This window comes from Eublepharis macularius, chromosome 17, assembly GCF_028583425.1.
Source record: "Eublepharis macularius isolate TG4126 chromosome 17, MPM_Emac_v1.0, whole genome shotgun sequence".
NCBI classification, from domain to species: Eukaryota; Metazoa; Chordata; class Lepidosauria; order Squamata; family Eublepharidae; genus Eublepharis; species Eublepharis macularius.
Genome location: NC_072806.1, coordinates 24,047,692 through 24,069,819, shown reverse-complemented (window position 1 = coordinate 24,069,819; position 22,128 = coordinate 24,047,692).

Here is a 22,128-nt window from a genome sequence, read left to right as displayed (position 1 = left end):
GGGGTATAGTATAGATCTAAAACAATGGCTACAGATATGGAAGACAAATATTAAAATAAAATCTGCCACATTTAAAGAAAACCTATACAAAATGTTCTACAGGTGGTATGTGACACCAGAAAAACTAGCAAAAAATGTATCCGGAAACGTCCAACAAGTGTTGGAAATGCAAAGATAAAACAGGTACATTCTTTCATACTTGGTGGTTGTGTAAAAAGGCGATGAAATATTGGAAAATGATACGTGAACTATTGCAAGAGGCACGAGGCAGGACTATACCCTTTAAACCTGAAATGCTTCTACTAAATATTATACTGGAAGTGATGCATAGGGAAACTAGATATTTGATACTTCATATAATTACGGCAGCAAGAATAGTATACGCCAGGCATTGGAAGAACACAGATGTACCAACAAAAGAAGAACTGATAGAAAAAATTTTGGAGACTGCAGAATTGGATACACTAACAGAATTAATAAAAGAATAAAACAGACACGATTGGAAACGTAGGCTGTTTCCACACACGTTGAATAATCCACGTTCAATACGCTTTAGTGAACATTTGTAACTGATTTTCCATGAGTGGAACAAAAAATCCACTTCTAAAGGATAACTAAAGTGCATTGAAAGTGCATTATTCAACGTGTGTGGAAACGACCGTAGATGGATCCCCTTTTATAGGTGGATTGAATCAAAATACAAAATAAGAATTTAATTATAGTCTAGGAAGATAGGACCCAAAATAGTGAGAAAAGAAAATGATTATCAAAATTAAACAAAGTAGACTTATAGACGTAATAGACTAACAGCAATGAAAAGACTACACAAATACAATCAGGGTCATTTTGTGAAAAAAGAGCTGGAGGAACTCATTAGCATAACTCATTAGCACAACTCATTAGTATATGCCACACCCCTTGACATCACTGGAAATGTGTCATTAGCATAACTGATTTGCATATGCTACACCCTGACATCACCTATCCTGGCTGTTTTGGACCCAATCCTGGCCATTCAGGGCTGAAATTGGGCCCAAAATGGCAAAAAGGAGCTGAAAATGGCCAAAAAGGGGCCAAAAATGGTCAGGATCGGGCTGCTGTTGAGTGGGAGAGTGATCCACCACCCATCAAAGGCCCGATCTGGGCTGTTTTGGCCCCAATCCAGGCCGAAATGGGCCCAAAATGGCCGAGAGTCAGGCGGGCAGGGCCACCTGACATGTGATCTCTTTGGGGAACTACCGGAACTGCGTTCCTGTGTGTGCCCCCTCAAAATGAGCCCTGAATACAATTGAACTGTAGAGAAGGAGTGTAATATATTGTATAAATATGTATTAATCCTGTAAGATTTGATTTGATCTGTTTGCAGGTTGATTTGGAATTAAAACTTACAAAGCATGTTAAAAAATGGCTGCATTGGAGGATGGACTATATGACATTACACCTCACCCTTCCCCAGGCTCCACCCACAAATCTCCAGGAATTTCCCAGCTCGTTCAGAAACAGTTGACTGAGTTGTGTGACTACCCTTGAACATCTGGATATTTTCTGATAGGCCTCATCCCACATGGCAGCCATTTTTTTGATTGTGCTGACTTCCCTTTCCAATCTCTGTATAGTGTGGGGACTCCTGTTCGGGCCAAACTCTTCTCATTTTGTGAAAAGAGAGCTTACAGTAAGTTATACTGCCATTGACCGTTACCTGAAACAGTCTGCGTGGTGCATATCTTGGGGGCTGTCATCCTATATGAACCTCTTCATGATTTAAAATCTGGTAATGAGATTTTTTTCAGCCTTGTGGAAAATGCCTTCTAATGTGGAGATCAACCTAACTTCTGCTCAAGGAGCAGGGTGTGTTTGTGTTGTGTGGACCCAGGATTTTTGACTGTACGCCAATAAGAGGCCTGTCCTTTCAGAACTGACTGGTTGGATGTTCTTGCTTTTATCATCACATTTTTAGGTTTCAGACCTTTTTGTGATATTTTTATGATTTGATTTCTGCCTTTTTATATTGTACAGCTCTTTAAACGTTTATACTGAAAAATGGCATAGAATGAAATATTGTGAACTCAGACCCGAAATATGATGGGTGTTTATCTGAAGATCTTGATTCAATAATTATAATACATTTTAGTTTTTAAAAGTGCTAAGTTTTCAAGTGCGTGTCAGCATTCCGAGAAACTTTTGCCTTTGTTAGAACATGGGAAGCTATGGGAGATAAGAGGTCTATTCTTACTGAGAAGTTTGACATGCTGTGCCGAAAGCAGAGAGGGAAATTTTTCTCCCTCTTCCATAGTACTAGAATTGAGGGTCACTATGCAGGGTTGAGGGACAGTAGATTCAAGATGGACAAAAAGGAATTGAGCAACAAATGATGAACATATGGAACTTCCTGCCACAAGGTTTAATGGTGGTTGCTAGCTGAGGCTGCTTTAAAAGAATAGTAATAATAACAATAACATTTGATTTAGATACCACCCTTCAGGACAACTTAACTCCCACTCAGAGTGGTTTACATATTATGTTATCCATATTATGTTATCCACAATCACCCTGTGAGGTGGTGGGTGGGGCTGAGAGAGCTAGGGTTGTCAGGTCTCTTGACTCTCCCGGTGTAAGATTGGGAGCCTGGCACTCACCTTGGCCGTCGTCACACGGGCTTTTATTCCGTTAAATATGCAGCATGTAGCGTTACAATCGCTGTCGTTACATGATGCATTTTTCTGTCAGATTTCGTCCTCCTTGCGCTTCCAGCTGTTCACACCGTGGCGCTCTGTGCCGGCATATCGAGCAGGCACAGATAAAACTCCTCCTTTTTTAAAAAAAAATTTTTCCGTTTAATTGCGTTATAGCGTTATAGCGAAATAACAATGAAAAACCTTGATGATAGCCCAACCTCTAATGAGCTTGATAGGCGGGCCAAGTTTTCCCGCTCATTGACCAGCCACATCATTGGATGAAAATGTTTATCTGGCGAATTTTGACTTCCATAAAGATCCCATCGTCCAGAGAAAAATCCCTGTCTGACGTGATCCCCCAATGAATCTGTATTTTACCACGTCGCAATAGCGACATAAGGTCAATTTTTTAAAAAAAAAATTACACCGCTGTATGGGAGGGGCAAAATGCCGTGCGTGGCGAGATAACCCGTTATGAGGCGGTATGAATCGCTGCTGGGTGATCGCACGGATACTGATTACAGCGCGAAAAATGAGTGAGAAATAGAAATCAGACACTCGCAACAGTGACGGAATAAGGTGGGTTTTTGCAGGGAAAGAGCGCCATTTTAGCGCTAAATAAAAGCCCGTGTGACGACGGCCCTTGTTGCTCCCTGGCTTTTTCTTTGTGAGTGTGCTCCCGGCTTGCACGATAATGTCACTTCCGGGAAGTGATGTCATCACACGGGTCAAATGGCGGCCCAGGAGCGCTCCCATGCTCACCAAGAGGCTGGATTGGCCCACTGCGGGGCACAATTTGGCCTGAAATAGGCCTGCTGCGGAGCACAATTTGGCCTGAATCAGGCCGCTGTAGGTATGGGAGTATGCCATGCTGCACCGCCGGGGGGGGTGCCCTGGGGAGCATGCCCTCTCTGCTGGCCAAGTAAGTGGGTGCGGAGGGGAAGGGTGGGAGCAGGGGATCCTCCGCCCCAGGTGGGGGAATGGCACCCCTAGAGAGAGCACTGGAGAGCTGTGACTGCTCCAAGGTCACCCAGCTGGCTTCAAGCAGGGGAGTGGGGAATCAAACCTGGTTCTCCAGATTAGAGTCCCACCACTCTTAATCTCTACACCAAACTAGCTTTCTAGACAAATTCATAAAAGAGAAGAGACTACAATAGTTAGACGAAACATCCGTGCCCAGAATCAGTGTTCCTCTGAGGGGCAGTGCAGTGGCAGGGGAAAGCTATAGCTTTGATGCCCCACATGTGGATCTCCTGGGGATAACCCCTTGGCCACTGCAGGAAACAGGAAGCTGGATTAGACGGCATGATCCAGCAGGGCTCGTAGTTTGTATTTATTCACTTGACTTGGACCCGTAGCTAGCCAAGAAAACAGAAAGCTTGAGTTTTGCTGCCTGAAAGCCCACCTGCTGCCTGCTTTTGGAGAACTAATGTTGCTTTAAAGGCTCGGCCTGTTTGGGGGCAGTACGTTTGCAAATAAATGGGGAGGGGTGGGTGATTCCAGCACTACCCTCCCCACACAAAGGAGCTAAACTGTTCAGGATGGCCCTGAAAAATTTGCTGCTATTCAGGAAAGCGAGGGAGTGGCAAAAAGGTGCCCAGGCCTCCCAGGCCCGCCTCTCAGCCTGAATCACCCTCTTGGACTTGCCTTGTCAAGCAAGCACTTGCTTGTCTATGCCTCCAAAGGCCTGACCTGCACCCAGCACAACCAAAATGGCTTCTCCTTGCGAAGGATGGGAAGCCTAGCAACAGCGACATTGTTTTCTATCTTTGCCTCACTTTTAAGGATTAGCAGCCAGGATGACACACTCCACGAAAACGAGCGTGCAAATTTGTTACCAAGGCCATCTGAGCCTCCCACTCACCGTGTTAAAATTAAATTTATTCTTTTAACTGTTTACTTTGAGTTTCTTGGCTGCCTTGCCAGCCTCCAGCCACTGGAATGCACAGGCGAGCCGGAGCGAGGTGGGGCAGTCGCCTTGCTAGAAAGCAGCGCTCGGCCCTGTCATCGTGTGCGCCAGAAATAGAGGCCGCTCCCCGTTGGGCAATGGGCTGGACAGAGGGATAATAATCATGACTGCCTTTTCTCAGACCGGGCTGCAGACCAACGAGTTGGGCTTTCTAGCATAGAACTAAGAGGCCTTCCTTGTTTTAGGTTTCTAGGCCTCATGATTAGCTGAGAAAAATCCTTGTGGAGAATCCGCACTATTGAATTTGCTCCTGTTTTTCAGGGACAGTCCCCGTTTCCTGGCACTTCCTGTCCTTCCTCTGCCTCTTGTGGAAAACTTGGAAGAAAAATATTTTAGTGGCCACATTTGAAAGTTGGGTTGCCAGCTCCAGGTTGAGAAATTCCTGGAGATTTGGGGGTGAAGCCCAGGCAAGGCAGGTTTTCGGGAGGGACCTCAGCTGGGTATAATGCCATAAAGTCCACCTTCCAAGGCAGCCATTTTCTCCAGGGGGAGTGATCTCTGTCGCCTGGTGACCCTTCTGGGAGATCTCCATCTACCATCTGGAGGTTGGGATGGAACGTTGGATTTGGTAGTGACAGTGTTGGAGCAGGAAGATCTGGGTTCAGAATATCACTTGGCCATCAGGCTTACTGGATGACCTTGGGCTGATCTGTCTCAGCCTAACCTACTTTGCAGGGTTGGTGTGAAGCTGGAAGAGAACTACAGACTGTGCTCGGAGTTCCTCGGTGGAAGGATGGGCTAAAACTCTGTCAAATAAACAGTCAAGTGCCTTCACATCTTTGGATAGTTGCCTATCCCAATAGCAAATGCTGCTGAATGTGTTTGAGTTGTCTCTGTTATCCTATAAGAAGATTACAATCAGATCTATTGTGAGACTTAAGCTGCCTGGTGTGCCTCTGTGTGTGTGTTTAAAGGAAACTATTACAACCAAATCCGCAATGCTGTCTTGCTTCAGAAGCCTGTGCAAGAGGGAAAATAAACAGAACATCTTACAGAGGAAGAAAAACCTTCATCAGTGTACAGCAGTGGAAAGGGTGGGGCAGGGGGGGGAGACAAGGTTCTCAAACAATGATCCTTTCTCTGAGACTATTAAGGTGAAGGAATTAAAGTATCAAGATGAAGGAAAATACATAGAATGTGAATTGTAACTAGTCCCATTGATCCATAGAAAAATTCCCCAGTCACATAAATGCCTTCTAAAATTTCATTAGGGCCAACAAAATATCTCCAAAAGGCGAGCAAGCTTCTGAGCACCACAGAATTCTTCATCAGGCTGCATGTTCAGTACAAGAGGGAAGGGATGAGAAACAGATGTTTCAGGGCACATTCAAAGCACTGCCCTCCTCCTGCTCTCCTCTCTCTCAGAGCATGAAGAGCAGTAAAAGGCAAAGTGCAGTCACTGCCCTGGCGTTGGGAGTCCCTGCTCAGAGCCAAGCTACAAGTGACGCCTGACACAGGTCGGACACTTGTCAGCTTCCCTCAATTTTTGATGGGAAATGTAGGCATCCTGGTCTTGCAGCTTGTCTCTCCATTTAATTGAAATTTACATAAACACACACACACACACCCAGCGGAGGGGAAGGGGGGCACCTGGCGAGAGCCTGACGCCTGCAATCCCCTCCGGACCGCATGTTCTCCCTCCCATAGACTGCTGCTCTTTAAACTTCAATTAAATGGAGAGCCAAGCTGCAAGACCGGGATACCAACATTTCCCATCAAAACTTGAGGGAAGCTGACAAGTGTCCAACCTGTGTCATAGCTTTTTTGTTGTTGTTCAGTTCAGCTTTTTAAATGAAAAATCTTTTCCCTTTTAAATGGCAATGTGTATGGTGTGTGTGTGTGTCTGGTTTTAATAAGTGAGCCAAGGTGTAGATTGAAGGGCTGCACCCCCTCTCCTGCCAGCATTGCCTGGATTCTCCTTGGGGCTACCTTCTCCAAGGGAACAGAGATCCATTATATTCCTCAGGTCTGTGCCCCAATTTAGGGGTTCGATTTAAGGCGCCCTTCCCCTCCTCTGCAATGTCCCAGAACTCACTGCTGATTAAAATATTTGTATTCCATCTTTTTGATTTTTTTTTAAAAACACATCTCCAAGGAAGCGAAGAGAGATCCAAAGCCGCCACAGTAAAAACTCTTTGGCTTTTCCTTTTAGGAAAGATGCAACACTTTTCTGCTCTGTTCCCAGCACCGTGCTATCCTCTTCCCCCTTCTTTTCGGAGATCCGCGGACTAGAACTGTTCACAGCGTTCAAGAGTATCTTCTTGACTCTTTCCTGCAGAGAGGTCTGTGAACCTACATTGAACTGAAGGGGGAAGTGCGTTCCTCGCACCAGAGGCCTCTTCTATATTCCGGAGCTTTTCTTCCCATCACTAAATCATCCTAACTGCCAGACTCCATTACTTTTAGCACAGGGCAAGCCCGTCTCTTCCTCCTCCTACCTTCCCCCAATCAGAAGGGAAAAAAAGGTTTATTTTTGTGAGCTCTGTTTGTTTTGAGGGAAGCCTGTTTTAATTGACAGCAGGCAATCTGTTTTGGGAAGCCTGGAGACTCTGACGGCAAGCCTTCCTTCTGTCCGCCTGAGGCTGGTTTACAGGCTTAAGTGCTGGAATGGATGTCTGCAGGGTACCCACCTCTGCTCTGGTGCCAAGGCTGAGTCAATTTGTTGTAAAAAAAAATAAGTAAATCTCCCCACTCCTGCTTAAAGCAATTTGTCATCCTTTCAGCACCATCCTCTCCCAGTTCTGCTGCAGGACTTTTTGCGGCCAGCATCCTAACCGCGGCTTCTGCATGGTGCCGTTCTACATTTGCAACCCCCTAATTCAGTACTGGAAGACGTGTGGGTTGGTATTCAGGTGAAGGAAAGGACAGTGGCACATCCCTTTCCCCCAACAAGGCCTTGAATCAGGCCAGTTGTCTTCAGGACAGAAATCTTGTACCCTTGGTTGTTGCTGTTGTGCGAAGTGCCATCAAGTTGCAGGCAACTTAACGGCAATCCTGTAAGGTTTCGAGTCAAGAGACAGTCAGAGGTGGTTTGCCATTGCTTTTCTCTGCATAGCACCTTTGGATTTTCCTAGTGGTCTCCCATCCAAGTGCTAACCAGTGCCAACCATACTTAGCTTCCGAAAGCTGACTAGATCAGGTTAGCCTTGGCCACCTAGGTCAGGGCATAGAATGATGCTTCCCAGCCAAACCTTCCTGTCACTGCTACCAGAGGCAAGAGAGAAGGGGAGGGTATAGCCGTGGGGGCAGGGAATGAAGGCACCAGGAATGCTTTTTATGAGCTGGGTCTGAATTTCAGTGGAGTTCTGACTCGGCTCATAAAGTGCCCAGGGGGAACAATGAGTACATTATAAGCCCCACCCCATTTTTTATGAGAGCCAGTTCGGTGTAGTGGTTAAGAGTGCGGGACTCTAATCTGGAGAACCGGGTTTGATTCCTCACTCCTCCACTTGAAGCCAGCTGGGTGACTTTGGGTTAGTCACAGCTTCTAGGAGCTCTCTCAGCCCCACCCACCTTACAGGGTGATTGTTGTTGTGGGGATAATAATGACATACTTTGTAAACTGCTCTGAGTGGGCATTAAGTTGTCCTGAAGGGCGGTATATAAATTTTTTATCCTCCTCCTCCTCCTCCTCATTATTATTATTATTATAAAATACAAACAGTATGGTGCAGTAGCTAGAAAACTGGATTTTGACCATAAAGAAATGATTTCAGATTAGGGTTGCCACCTGTGTTGGGAAATTCCTGGAGATTTGGGAGTGGAGCCTGGGACTGGGAGAAGGGAGGGACCTCAGTGGGGTATAATGCCACAGGGTCCACCCTCCAAACTGTCATTCCCTCCAGGGGAACATCTGAAGATCAGCTGTAATCCCAGGAGACTTCCAGACCCCACCTGGAAAATTCAACCCTATTTCAAATTCCCACCCCCAACCCTCTTTAAGGCAGGAAGTAGCCAGACCTATCAATTCAGCCGGGACCTAACTCCATTTTAGGAGTAAAATGTCTATGACAAAGATCACGGTCTCAGTCCATCTGTAAAATGTAAATTATGCAGCTACAACTCAAATCAGGTTCATATGGAAAGGGAGGGTGGAGCTTAACCCTTCAACTTCTGCTTGGTTTTGTTAATCAAAACCATGTTCCTTATGCTTATCATTTAAAGAGCAAAAAGTCATTAAAAAAAACAGATGCATTTCCCCCCCCTTAACACTCTAAGAACAGTGTAGGGGTTCACAAGGTAAACCCCTTCTTCTGCCTTCTCGCATGGCCCCAGTTTGAATTTGGCTACAGCTGTGCAAATTTACCTTTTACAGATGGATGGAGATCCATGATCTGTGTCCCATATGTTTTGGCCTGAAAATCTCCCCTCACTGAAGACGGTTTTGTGCTGAAATGTCATTAATTAATTAAATACCATGCCTTTCCTTAAGGGTTCAAAGCAACATACAATCCCAAATGTTAAAAACGTACAAAATACAGTAAACCCTCACCTATCCCCACCCCCCAAGACAATTGTCATTTGCATTTGATTCATGCAGGTGATCTTGGAGAGCCAATTTCATGTTGAAAAGCAGGGTAGAAATGCTACTAATCTCTACATACATACATAAAATGATGATAAAAGAGCAAGTAATACAATGGATAATGTCAATTTCTTCTAAGGGGTTAGAGTGTGGTTTTGAGCATTTCTTTTTCGATGTGTGTTAGAAGAAACATCAAGAATCTCCCACTTCTCATTAGTGATCTGCTTTTCCCCCCAATTGGTACTTGGATTAATCTCTTTCTCTCTCTTTTTAAAAAAACATCATAATTTATCTTGGTTTATATATTGTCTACACTTTTTAATTGTGCTCCTTTTATACTCCACCTTTCTCCCCAACAGGGACCGAAAGTGGCTTACGTCCATCTCGTCGCCTCCATTTCCCCCCTCACAACAAACTCTATGAGGTAGGTTAGGCTGAGAGTTTGTGACTGGTCCAAGATCACCCAGAGAGCTTCCGTGGCAGAGGGGGGAATCAAACCTGGGTTGCCTAAATCCTAGTCCTTCGCTCTAGCCACTACACCACACTGGTTTTCGCTCTCTCTCCTGTAAAAATTCTTAGCCTTCATCCCTGACTGCTGTGGAGACCCCCCGTTGGCCTGCCCTTTCCCTTTGCTTGGTAATCACCCCATTTACTGCCTCACCCATGGTGGGGAAGGGGTTAAAGAGAAGCTCTTCTTCCATTTGGTAAGGTAATAAGATTAGTCCACCCATTTCCCCACCCCCCTTTCTAGATGATATCCTCTGTGAAAGACTGAACAGGCAAATTCAGTGGGTAAAGGGTAAAGGTAATCCCCTATGCAAGCACTGAGTCATTACTGACCTATGGGGGACGTCGCATCACGAAAGACATTTGTTACGGGGTGGTTTGCCATTGCCTTCCCCAGTCATCTACACTTTACCCCCAGGAAACTGGGTACTCATTTTACCGACCTCGGAAGGATGGAAGGCTGAGTCAACCTTGAGCTGGCTATCTGAACCTGGCTTCCGCTGGGATCGAACTCAGGTTGTGAGCAGAGCTTGGACTGCAGTACTGCAGCTTACCACTCTGCGCCATGGGGCTCTTCAGCAGATAAAGGGTAAAGGTAGTCCCCTGTGCAAATTCAGTATAGCCTGTTTTTTACGCCAACTGAGCGGCAACTTCCTGTAAACCTAAACTCAAGAAAGATTGGCAAAGCCAATGGTCTATGTGGGCAGATTTTGAGGCTCCTGGGCAAGATGCCTTCCAGCATCTCCCGCGAAGAGCATCACCCCTTCCCATGCAAACACACAATCGTCATGAAGGAGGGAGGAGCAGCAGAGAAGTGTTTTGTGATCCTGGGGGGCCCATCATAGCTAGCTGATACTCTTATCTGCAGGCACCTGTTCCCACTTGAAAGGAGAGATCACCCCGGATGCCCCTTGAAAGCACTTCAGACTTGAATGAATATTTCTCAGTCTCTCCCACTGCCATGCGGCACCTCTGATTATTCTCAGCGGTTCCTGATTTTACAATGCTAAAGGAGGTGACGTGGAGTTCAGCCACTTGCCAAATTTACAGCAGTCGTTCCAGTTTTATGGAACTGGCCTTCCAGTGTGGAGTAGTGGTTAGAGTGTCAAGCTGTGATCAAGAGACCTGGGTTCAAGCTGCGCTGTTCGATGAACTTCACTAGGCAACCTTGGTCCAAATGGTCTCTCTCTCTCTCTCTCTCTCTCTCTCTCTCTCTCTCTCTCTCTCTCTCTCTCTCTCTCTCAGACAGCTGCTACACAGTGTTGCCATGAAGATAAAATGGAGGAGGAACTCCAGTGCAGTATGTCCTTCGGTCCTTTACTTCTTGAAAGTTCATTTCCAGTTTTATTTACTGAAATATTCATATCACACTTCCCTCCCCAATGGGGGAACCAAAGCCGCTTACAACATCCTCCTCCATTTTTATCCTGACAGCAACAGGATAAAGTCAGGCTGTGACAGGCCTAAGTTCACCCAGCGAGTTTCTATGGCAGAGTGAAGATTTGAAATAGCGTCTCCTAGTCTGTCACTCTAAGCACTAGAGCAATGGCAAATTGAAGTGGTTCGTATTGCTGTTCATCCCTAGAACACAGAAATCTTGTTTGCTACTTGAATTATTTCCATGGAATTTGGAGGCAGGTGGTCAGTTTAACTTTTCGCTTTAGCCTTCCATGCCTCCGAGGTGGATCCCAGTCCAAGGCCTGAGTTTGCTGAGATCCAGAGACAGCCACTTTCATCCTCCACCCCCGACCCGTTTTAACAGCGCCTCCACTGCACACCCCTGTTCTGTTTTCAGCCTCTCTGCTGAGTCAGCTGGCTGAGAGGCCAAGTTTTTCACGGCTCCGTTCACAGATTCCCCAGCTGGCCATTAATTCCAATCCAAATGTCCCTGCTTTTTAATTAGGTAGGCTTGAATTGGCTTCTGGTGAGTCACCACTTTGGACGAAAGAGTCGGCTTCGGTTTCTTCAGGGCCTGCTATTTTGCACGAAAAGGATGAGCCTCCCTGGGAGCTTTGGGAAGCTCTGAGGGGGGTTAGAAAGTTTTGGTGGCCGTGACCAGGGTTTTTTTTCTGGGAAAAGAGGTGGTGGAACTCAGTGGTGGAACTCAGGACCGCACAATGACGTCACTTTTGGTCAGCTGGAACAAGGGGGGAGTTTTTTTAAATTTTAAATCGCCCGTGGCGAAAATGGTCACATGGCCAGTGGCCCTGCCCCCTGATCTCCAGACAGAGGGGAGTTTAGATTGCCCTCTGCGTCGCTGCGGCGCAGAGGGCAATCTAAACTCCCCTCTGTCTGGAGATCAGGGGGCGGGGCCACCGGCCATGTGACCATTTTTGAGAGGTGCCGGAACTCCGTTCCACTGCGTTCCCGCTGAAAAAAAGCCCTGGCCATGACTGACTCTTCTTGGAACTCTGCTTAGGATGTTGGTAGTTGTCAGCGATGACTAATCAAATCTCACATTTGCTATGTTTCCATTACCTGCTTCTTTCCCTTGGTCAAATCCTTCCCAATGAATGTTGCTTGCTGGTTAACCTTGGTCAGAAGCAATGCTAAGAAGGAAGATGCTGAGCTTAAGATATGTTCCCAATTGCTAGGAGATGAACACAGACAAAACAGGGCTCCTGAAGGAGGGGAATATGGGCAAGCGTACTCACTTCTTAAATGTGTGCTAAGGGGGTGGAGTTCCAATTATCTTGGCTGGTTTCCAGACCGATGTCAAGCATCAGTATGAGGAAGACATCTACTGAAGCGCCTGGCCTGGTTGAAGTCTCACCTCCACCCATAAATACTTGATCCATTTGCTGCTACCACAAATAGAGAATTATAATGTGGCATGGCTCTCTGGGAGAATGTCCTATTTTATTCTGGGAGAGAGGCCTGGAGGGAGCAGAACACAATTCTTGTGTTTTGCTTTTAGCCTTGATATCATGGCTTGAGTGTGAAAGAGTTGTATTCTTCTCCTTCAGGAGGAGATTGCTTACATTCATGCGCAGTGGGGCAGGGGGCTGTCTGGGGTGGGGCTACAAGAGAGCAATTTGCTCAGAGCTCCCCAAACTTAGCTCATTTGGAAATCTTCCGTAGTGGTGACTCTCGAAATACCAGTGCTTGGGAGCAACAAGGGGGAGGCTTGGCCTCTGTGGCTGGCTTGTGGGCATCTGGACGGAATCCATGACCGTCCTGGAGATGCGTTAAATGATTAGCACATGAGAATTATAGCAGATTGACAGTGAAAGCTTCTTATATGGGTGGATGTGAGGCTGGCCCCTGAGGAAGTTTATGTGGGATGAAACAAGCTGAATGATCTAGCCGGCAGCTTTCCGGGGTCCTTTTTCCATCTTGTGGATTCCACCTATTTAAAAGAACAGAAGAAGAAAACTTACTGCCTGTTTGAGAAACGTTGAAATACTTACCTTCTACTCACGGCTTTGGACCAGGAAGCTGGGAACCAGGTCACTCATTTCCTGCTCTTCGCCTGAAAGGGAATCAAAGCTACATCTATCCCTTCACATTCGCATACCTACGGAACAGTTAGCTATGTGGGAGTCTCCCATGTTTGGCTTAGTAGCGTCAAAGAGAAGAACAAACATAAACTATATCCATGTAAGTGACTTTCTTTTTCAACACTGAAAGACTCTACTGGTGGGATACGGTCTACGTACAATTTCTTTACATTTATCTTTGAGCTTGACGGAAGAGTATATTTTTGTATATGAATTGATAACTTTGTATCCTGACGAATCTTTGTATCTTGTTGCATCTGACGAAGAGAACTGTGATTCTCAAAAGCTTACGCTACAGTAAAGTTGGTTAGTCTTAAAGGTGCTACTGGACTCTTCTATTTTGCTACTACAGACTAACACGGCTAACTCCTCTGGATTTGTATCTTGATTAATTATTGATATTTATTGCACTGAGCACTTTGAAATGTAAGAAAATTCTCGTAATTTAATGTTTATTGGATAGGTTAATTGATCCCAAGCGTTGTTTTTGTTTGTGGTCTCCCCCCATGGGGGCAGGGGAATCCCCCACTCCCACCCTCTGCCCGCTGCCACCACTCACCTGGCTGGCAGGAATGGGCCTCCCGGGGCATGCTCTCAGCACAGCGCAACAACGGCTGATTCTGTACACGTTGGATAATGCACTTTCAATGCACTTTATCAATTGTTTGAGGTGGATTTTTTGTTCCGCACACGAAAATATCCGTTCCAAATGATCTATAAAGAAGATTGGAAGTGCATTATCCAACATGTGCGGAATCACTCAATGTCACTTCTGTTGGCTGCTGAAGTGCTCCCACGTTTCACACCAGGTCGATTTGGTGTGAAGGATTGGAGCGCTCTCGTGGTCTGGGCAATGATATCACTCCTAGAAGTGATGTCATCGTGCCATGCCAGGAGCGTGTGCACACTTCCTGCACGTGCGAAGAACTTTGAAAGGTGTCGGGTTTCCCAGCCCTCCTGGTGGGAAGGTAAGGGGACCTGGCAATGCTAGGTTGATCTCTGTGTTAAACAGGATGTTGGACCAGGTTGGATCCAGCACAGCTGCTCTTACCTTCTTCTGCTCTCTTTTGCTCCGCCCCTAGTTACCGACTCATTCTGTTGCTAGGAAAAGGTTAGTTCTCGCTATCCCTTCATGCCTTGCGGCAGTGTTTCGTCACTCTGCTTCCTGGTTCTTTGAAAGTTGGAGATTAAAACAAGCCCCTATTATGTATACTTTACATTATCCACACATGTTCCTTATGCTGTTCTTTACTCAAGTAGATTTTGGGGTTTTCAGTTGGTACCCCTATTGTGCATACCACCTCGGTAAAATGAAAAAAAAGAAGGAAAAATACCTCCAAAGTTTCATTTTACACTAAATTCAAAATTTAGTATATACACGCATATCCAATATCCCGCCCAAATCTTTCATTGTTCAACAGATGAACAAATACTACTTTAGGGTTGCCAGATTCTAGGTGCAGCCTAGAAATCTGGAATTATAACTGATCTCAGGCGCCAACCTTTATTTATATATTTATATTGTTTTTGATTGTGTTTCCCCCCCGCTTTTAAATATCTTAATTGCCCTGATGGGATTGATTGAATTGTGTATTGATGGATGGTTTAGCTGTGAGCTGCCTTGAAGGGGGAGTAGCAGAACAGCAGGTATACCTACATGTTCTAAATAAACAGAGACGAGAGTGCCTTGGAGCACAGGTGCATCTTCCTCATCTTCGAGGGGCCACAGCCCTTCCTGACCCATTTGGGACTTCCACGTATGTGAGGGTTTTGCCATCTTCCTTTAAAAATGTAACTGCTGTGATAATGAAACAATTTCTGGATGGAGATTTGAGAAGATAGCTTCAGTTCTGTGCAGCTGCCCTTGAATAGCAATTAAGCACATTTGGAGAAAATGTATCCTTTATGTTTTAAAAAAATGAGTTTATATCTAGGGATGCTGCAACACTTGCAAAAATTTAGGAACCAGAGAAACTTGAAGGAAGCCAGAGAGGAGGAGAAACTTTCTTCCTGACTGCTGTAGAAATGTATTTATTTTCCTATTTTATTTATCTGTGTATAGCAGAGGCTAGAGGAAGGGCTCAACAGGGGTCAAGAATGGCCACAAACAATCGCCACCCTGCCATTCCTAGTGGCAGGACTTGCCCTGGTTTGTGGAAATGGTAAAGGGCAGGTCTCCCCCAGCCGACCACGTTCGTGCGCTCCCACCAGGAAATGGGAGATTGCCTCCAAGGCTTCTGTGATGTCACACAAGTTTCTCTGGGATAATCTTCCCTTTCCTGCTTGGATGGGTGCCTGCCTGGACGAGGCCGCAAGAAATCCACGCTCACGCAAGACGTGTGGTAAGCAGATGGAGCGAAGGAGGGTGGATTGGAGGTCAGGTTGTGAGAAGACCACATCTTTCCTGAATTCCCCCCAGCACTGATAAAGGGCAGCACCTCTGAACATATGAAGAGTGTGTTTTCCTTATTGCAAGGTGTCTGTACATCTGGCATTTCAAAGGAGGGCTTTTAAGAAGGGTCTGACTTCAGACAAGCTTGACCCGGGGGGGTGGGGCTGAGGGGAGTTATTGGTGGCTCCATTTTCCACCACCAGCCCCCAACAACAAGGCGTGACCCAGTGAAAGAGTATTTGCTGCTCCATTGGGTGTTTATCAGGTTTGGCGGTCGTGGTTTCCTTCCTCTTTCCCCCCCTCTCCAGTGAAGTCTGCTGCAATAGCCCCCAAATGGATCAAGTGGGGGAAGAACAGGAGGGTGGAAGGGAATCCCTTAACTGAGAAATATGAAGAAAGATTACAAAAAACAAAGACAAAAACAAGTTAAGCAAATGAATGCAAATTGCCATAACTGAAGTAGAGTGACAGACTAGGAACTGGGGGGCCCAAGTTCGATTCCCTGCTCTGCCATGGAAGTCACTGGGTAACCCTGGGCAGTCACGAAATTTCAGCCTAAACTATGACACAGGGCTTGTTGTGAGGAAAAACTAAAGGAGAGGAGAATAGTGTAAGCTGCTTTGAGTCGCACTGATGAGAAAGGAGGGGGGATAGGTGAAGGTAATCCGCTATGCAAGCACCCGGTCATTACTGACCCATGGGGGGACGTCGCCTCACGACATTTTCTTGGCAGACCTTTTGTTTCGGGGTGGTTTGCCATTGCCTTCCCCCGTCATCTACACTTTACCCCCAGGAAACTGGGTTCTCATTTTACTGACCTCGGAAGGATGGAAGGCTGAGTCAACCTTGAGCCGGCTACCTGAACCCTGCTTCCGCCGGGATCGAACTCAGGTTGTGAGCAGAGCTTGGGATGCAGTACTGCAGCTTACCACTCTGTGCCATAGGGAATAAATGAAGTAAAATAAAATATATTTTTTTTTAAAAATGTGCAGCATTTTCTGAGCTTGGAATGCTTCATCAGACACATTATGAAATCCTTACAACAACCTTACAAAGTAGACCGATATTGTTACCCCCATATTGCAGCTGTGTCAGGGAGAGGAAGCTGAGGGAGTGCGGCTTGCCTTCATCTGACTTATGAAAGCTTCTGCTGGAATAAATTTCAGTCGTCTTTAAGGGGTTGCTGGGCTCTTATTTTCTAACACCACCAAATGATTTTGTGGCACAGGACTGAGCTGTCAACCTTCTAGCCCTATTTTTGAGTCATGAACTCTGCACATGCTCCCAGTGGGAGTCAATCTAACTAGGGTACCTGATCAGAATAACAGAGGTCTGATGTGCAGAAATCAGGAGGTGAAGCTTTTCCTAGCTAAGCACAGTAACTTGCTAATGTCGTCCTATTAAGCTGCTGCTAAAGGTACAGCCTTCATTTCAGTTCTGTCCTATGGGTACTTGGGTCACCTAGCAAAGCCTTGACTGACTTCCATGCTTGATAACTTTCGCTTTCAAAAACACAGGCATCTGGGGGAGGGGAGGAGTCAGGATTGAATATTACTGGTCAGGGTCCAGGAGATGATCCCACAGAGGAACCTAGCAGGTGATGGGAGGAGCCTGACAGAATCTGGTATGTCAGGGGCGGAGTCTGCCCCAGTCTTAGAGCGGAATCACAAGTGACAAAAGGCACAGGTTGGACACTTGCCAGCTTCCCTCAAGTTTTGATGGGAAATGTAGGCAGCTTGGCGGAATGTTGGACAAGTGACAGTTGAAAAGTCCATTGGACAGCAGTCAGAGAGCCAAGCTGCAAGACCAGGATGCCTACATTTCCCATCAAAACTTGAGGGAAGCTGACAAAGGTCCAATCTGTGCCTTTTGTCACTTGTAGTTCCGCTCTAGTAGAGTTTCTCTGCACGAGACATCTGACATGTGAAGAAGACATGTCGGAAGATGCAATGGTAGCCGGGAAGGGCAGTTTAAAAAGACAGAGCCGATGGCAGGGCAAAGGCTTTGCTATACACTGGAGCTGTGTAAAGGGGCAGTGAAATGCCAGAAGGGAAACTTCATCCCATTATAACCTCTTCAGGTCCAAGCCCAACTCTGGCAGGCAGTTCCAGCCCATTTTCATTACCTGCTGCCCTCTGGTTGTGATTCCACTCAGTTTTAGACTGGAGAGGTGAAATTGACAGAGTCTTCCAGGAGGCGAAGATGAAATGAACAAACCCTCTGAGGAGTGATCTCCACCAACTCGGTCTTTTTAAACTACACTTCTCAGTTAACATTGTGTCTCCCTACACTTGACGAACACGCACCGAGGCATCTCGTGTAGAGAGACTTGTAGTTTATCTGGTTTTTCCTAACCCTAATATGGGTTTCTTTCTTGAGAACATAGTTTTCCTATTCAAACCAGAAAAATACTGGGCAGTCTAATGAATCTGTGGCACTGAGAGATCTCTGTCTTTTGGTGCTACACCTCTGAAGATGCCAGGCACAGCTGCTGGCAAAACGTCAGGAACTACAACGCCAAGACCACGGCAATACAGCCCGGAAAACCCACAACAACCATCGTTCTCCGGCCGTGAAAGCCTTCGACAATACATCAGTCTAATCAATCCCTTATTCCAGGGTTAATAGCAACATCATCCAACACACACACACACGCACAATCTTGTTTATGTACAGCAAAAATATGAAACGGATGTAAAGATTTAGGATTTGAGTCTACTAGCACCTTAAAGGCCAATGAAAAGAGCTTGACTCTCGAAAACTTATACCCTGAAAAATCTTGTCAGTCTTTAAAGTACTATTGGACTCAAATCTTGTTCTTTTACTGCAGACCAACACGGCTACCCACCTGAAACTATGAAAAGATGAAGTTTCCCTCTGGTTGTTCCGTTTCTCAAGCCAAAGGTATGGTTTCCTTGCACTGCTCTTTCTTTCACGCGAAAAGTTCTCCTTTCTCTCGGCTTTCTCTTTGCTGTGTGCACCTTTTCCAGTTTTCCAGTACTAAAGGGACATAACTATTTTTGAAGCTGGGAAAATGGTTACTGGCTAAACCATGCCTCTTTAGATGGCTATAAGGGAACTTTTCCTCTGGATGAATTTGGAAAGAAATAATGTAAACAAAGAATTCCCCTGTTGTGACTTGTTGATCGCCTGGATCACTGTAATGGATTCTCTAATGTGCACAGTACACACCATTGTTCTTGTATTTGAATAGATAATCGTATCCTTTTTTCAAGCAACTCAGGGCAGTGAACATGGTCTACACATGGCAGATCTACAAGGTAGATTAGCCTTAGAAACAGTGACTGTTTTACTATTACTTTACTCCTTAACAAAGGGGCCACTGTCTTTACAACCGTACAGCCATGCCCCCTTGCTGGATTATCCAACCCCCTTCCCCACTAAACTGCTCTGCTATTTCCCTGGGTTGTCAAAGGTTGTCGTTTGTTGGTTTAAATAAACTGTGCCATCATTTTGATCCCTGTTAGTCTATTAATGTGGCACCTGGGAGCTATCAGAACATGAATCGGACAAACAACGATTTCCCAATTAGATTCCCTACTGCTCTCAATTATCTACTTTTCTGACCTGGGGTGATGGTGAAGTGTGGAAACGACCTGTTTGGATTTCCCATTTTCCTTTCCTTCCTGTCATTAAGGGAAAAGGGCTGTCAAAATTCATAAAAACATTCAAGATATAATAAGCTTGTATTAAGGCTAAGGCTGAAGTTGAACCTAAAGCTCAGGAAGGTCTAAACAGGATCGAGAGAGACTAAATGAAGCAAGTAAATAAATGAAGAACAAAAATTCTCATTAATGCACTGTTTAACAATTGTGATCAGTGCCTTCAGAAATCATTTGACTGGAAGCATAATATTAAAATAAATACGTCTCTTATCCTAGCATTGCTTTTCTCTAGCAAGGTGAGTTTTTTTTAAACCCATTAAGAGACTTTAGGTCTGAATTAAGAGACTTTAGGTCTTTAGCAGCTCAGGTTTATAATTCTTATGCTAAAATTGCAAGAGAGCTGAGGTCTAGCAAAGCTTATTGAGAAGCAACGGATCGGTGTTTTGTTTTGTTTTTTCCGATGGTGCTAGGTTTCACAGATTGCAGATCTGAATCGCCACATCATCATTTTAGGTAGATAATGCTTTTGTAGTGATCAAAACAAATATAATGTCCAAAATATTATATTTCATGCAGCTGAGTGTGTGTGTGTGGGGAGGGGAATCAGTTTTAAGATGCGGGGGGTGGGGGGGACTAGTCTGTTGATGTAAATGGTGATGGCCATCATACCCCAAGGCAGTCCAAAATTATGAGTGACCGAGTTTCTTCTTGCAAAGTTCAAATCAACCCAGCAATTTCACATGCTTATTGCCGTGGTATCCAGCTATCTTTCTGCTGTTTCCATGACAAAGCATATTAATGAGCAAAGGGAGGGGGAACTTGGCAGAGAGAAGATAGTTTCTTTTCACGAGAAACATATTTTAATGAAACCTGATTGCTTTGGGTGACTGCTGATGACTGGGTGAACTTGAAGGCCCCCGAAAGAGAGGTCGCTGGTGTTCATGAACTACAGATTCATGAACATAATCACACACACCCCCAGCTCTATAAAAGAAAAGTAACCAATTAGCAAATAGTGATGCAAACTGAAAAACAAACCACCCTGAGAAATTGTTTTTTCAGATGTGTTGCTTTCTGTCACCAGCGGTGTCATGAAAAATTCCAGGGTGGAGCTGCGTCAAAGCTGCTGCAGGAAAAATAAGGCTTACCAAAATGTGGTGCCTTAAAGATCAATTGCTTTATAGTGGCCTAAGGGGTTTTTTTTGGTAGACCTAACAGGGTCGCCAACTTTTAAACCAGCTTGTCTAGTTCTCCTTTTAATATCAGTGTGATCTGTAGCAATCTTCAGGTCACGTTCTTTAGCTCCATGCCATGAAAAACTTTAACTGCTCATTTCTGCATAGTAAACCTTTATTAAAGGAGCAGGACATTTTTTCCCTGGCCGTGCTGGCAATTTTAAGACTAGAATCCACCATGTCCAGTTCTGAAAGATTATCCTCAGCTAGTAAAAGCTGCAGGCTGCTATTGGCATGACCCAACAGGGGCACACGCTGCACATGAAAAATGGCACTGTATGCAATAATACTCCCTTTCCAACCTAGACCTAGCATTTGAGGAGATCCTTACAGGGCTAGGTCTATGTAGGCAAACGCTAACTAGTGCTCATACTTTGAATTTCGCAAACAATACTAAGGGGCGAGATGGCTCTTCCTGCTCCCCTGGATACAGCTAAGACAGGCAGTAGGCTTCAGAATACCTCTTTATTTTGGCGACTTGTATCTGGTTGCTCTAATGGGCCTTCCAAGTATACAGGTAGTCCTATAGATTGGGAGAAATATTTTAAGGAAATGTATGTCAGCAATGAACGGGAAGAACTATAGTCTTTGGTACTTTTCCTTTCCCTCTCCCAGTCTAGCCTGTTACTAAAACTTAGTGGTTTCAACTCAGGGGTTTGCTGAAAAACAAGCCCCACATATCTAACATTCACCCTGACGCTGCTTAACACATTTCCACGAGTGGCTTAAACTGGTGTTCAGTTTCTCCCCTGATACTTATGTGAACATGTCAGTGTTCATAATGGAGAAGAGAACAATTGGTGATTCAAACGAATGTTCTGGTTGATCCTCTTGCATTTTGGTAAGGCATTGGAGAAGACTTAACCATATAATCCTAAGGACACATTCCTGAGAGCAAGCCCCATTGAGTAGGACTCTGAGTAGACCTTCTTAGGATTATACTTTTGGTCTCAAGGATGTTCTGTTAGGCATTCTTAGGTCAAGAAAGTCCTGCCTTGAGTCAGGAGTTTTCTCAGTTTTCACTGCAACCCTGAGGACATGAAACTTTAAGTATTTTTAAATAAATTCCAGCGTTTCCAGATTTTTAACAGGAGTCTGTGAATTGCTTCATTAGCCAACCTTTTTAGCCTCTTATCTGATGCATCCGTATGAACAAGTGTAAATTGTTACCCAACCCTATCGTTTCTGCAGCACAATTTCATAAGTTGTATGAACAAAATGTGAAATGTGCCTGTTTTGGACAATATTTTACCTTTTCGTCTTTTAACCCAAGCTTGGTGCAAGACAAAAGAAGCTGATTAAATTAGGAGCTGATGTTGCAGAGCATGAAGAAAATTATCTATAACCTGGAAGATTTCTTATTTAAATGTCGTCTTAGCCCCAAACTAACTATGTGGCAAATTAATTCATTCTAGTAAGCCTCATTCCACTTGCTCTACCAGAGGAGGAAGATAATAATTCTGGCCTGCTCTGCAGGATTGTTACAAAGATTACTGTGACAATGCACATGCCTTATACACAAAGTGATATATAAATTCTATACTTTTTCATCATCATCATCATCGTATTATTTTATTTCACCACTATTAACAGGGCTTTTTTTCTGGGAAAAGAGGTGGTGGGACTCAGTGGGGGAACTTGAGACCGCACAATGACATCACTTTGGGTCAGCTGGAACAAGGGGGGAGTTTTTAAAAGT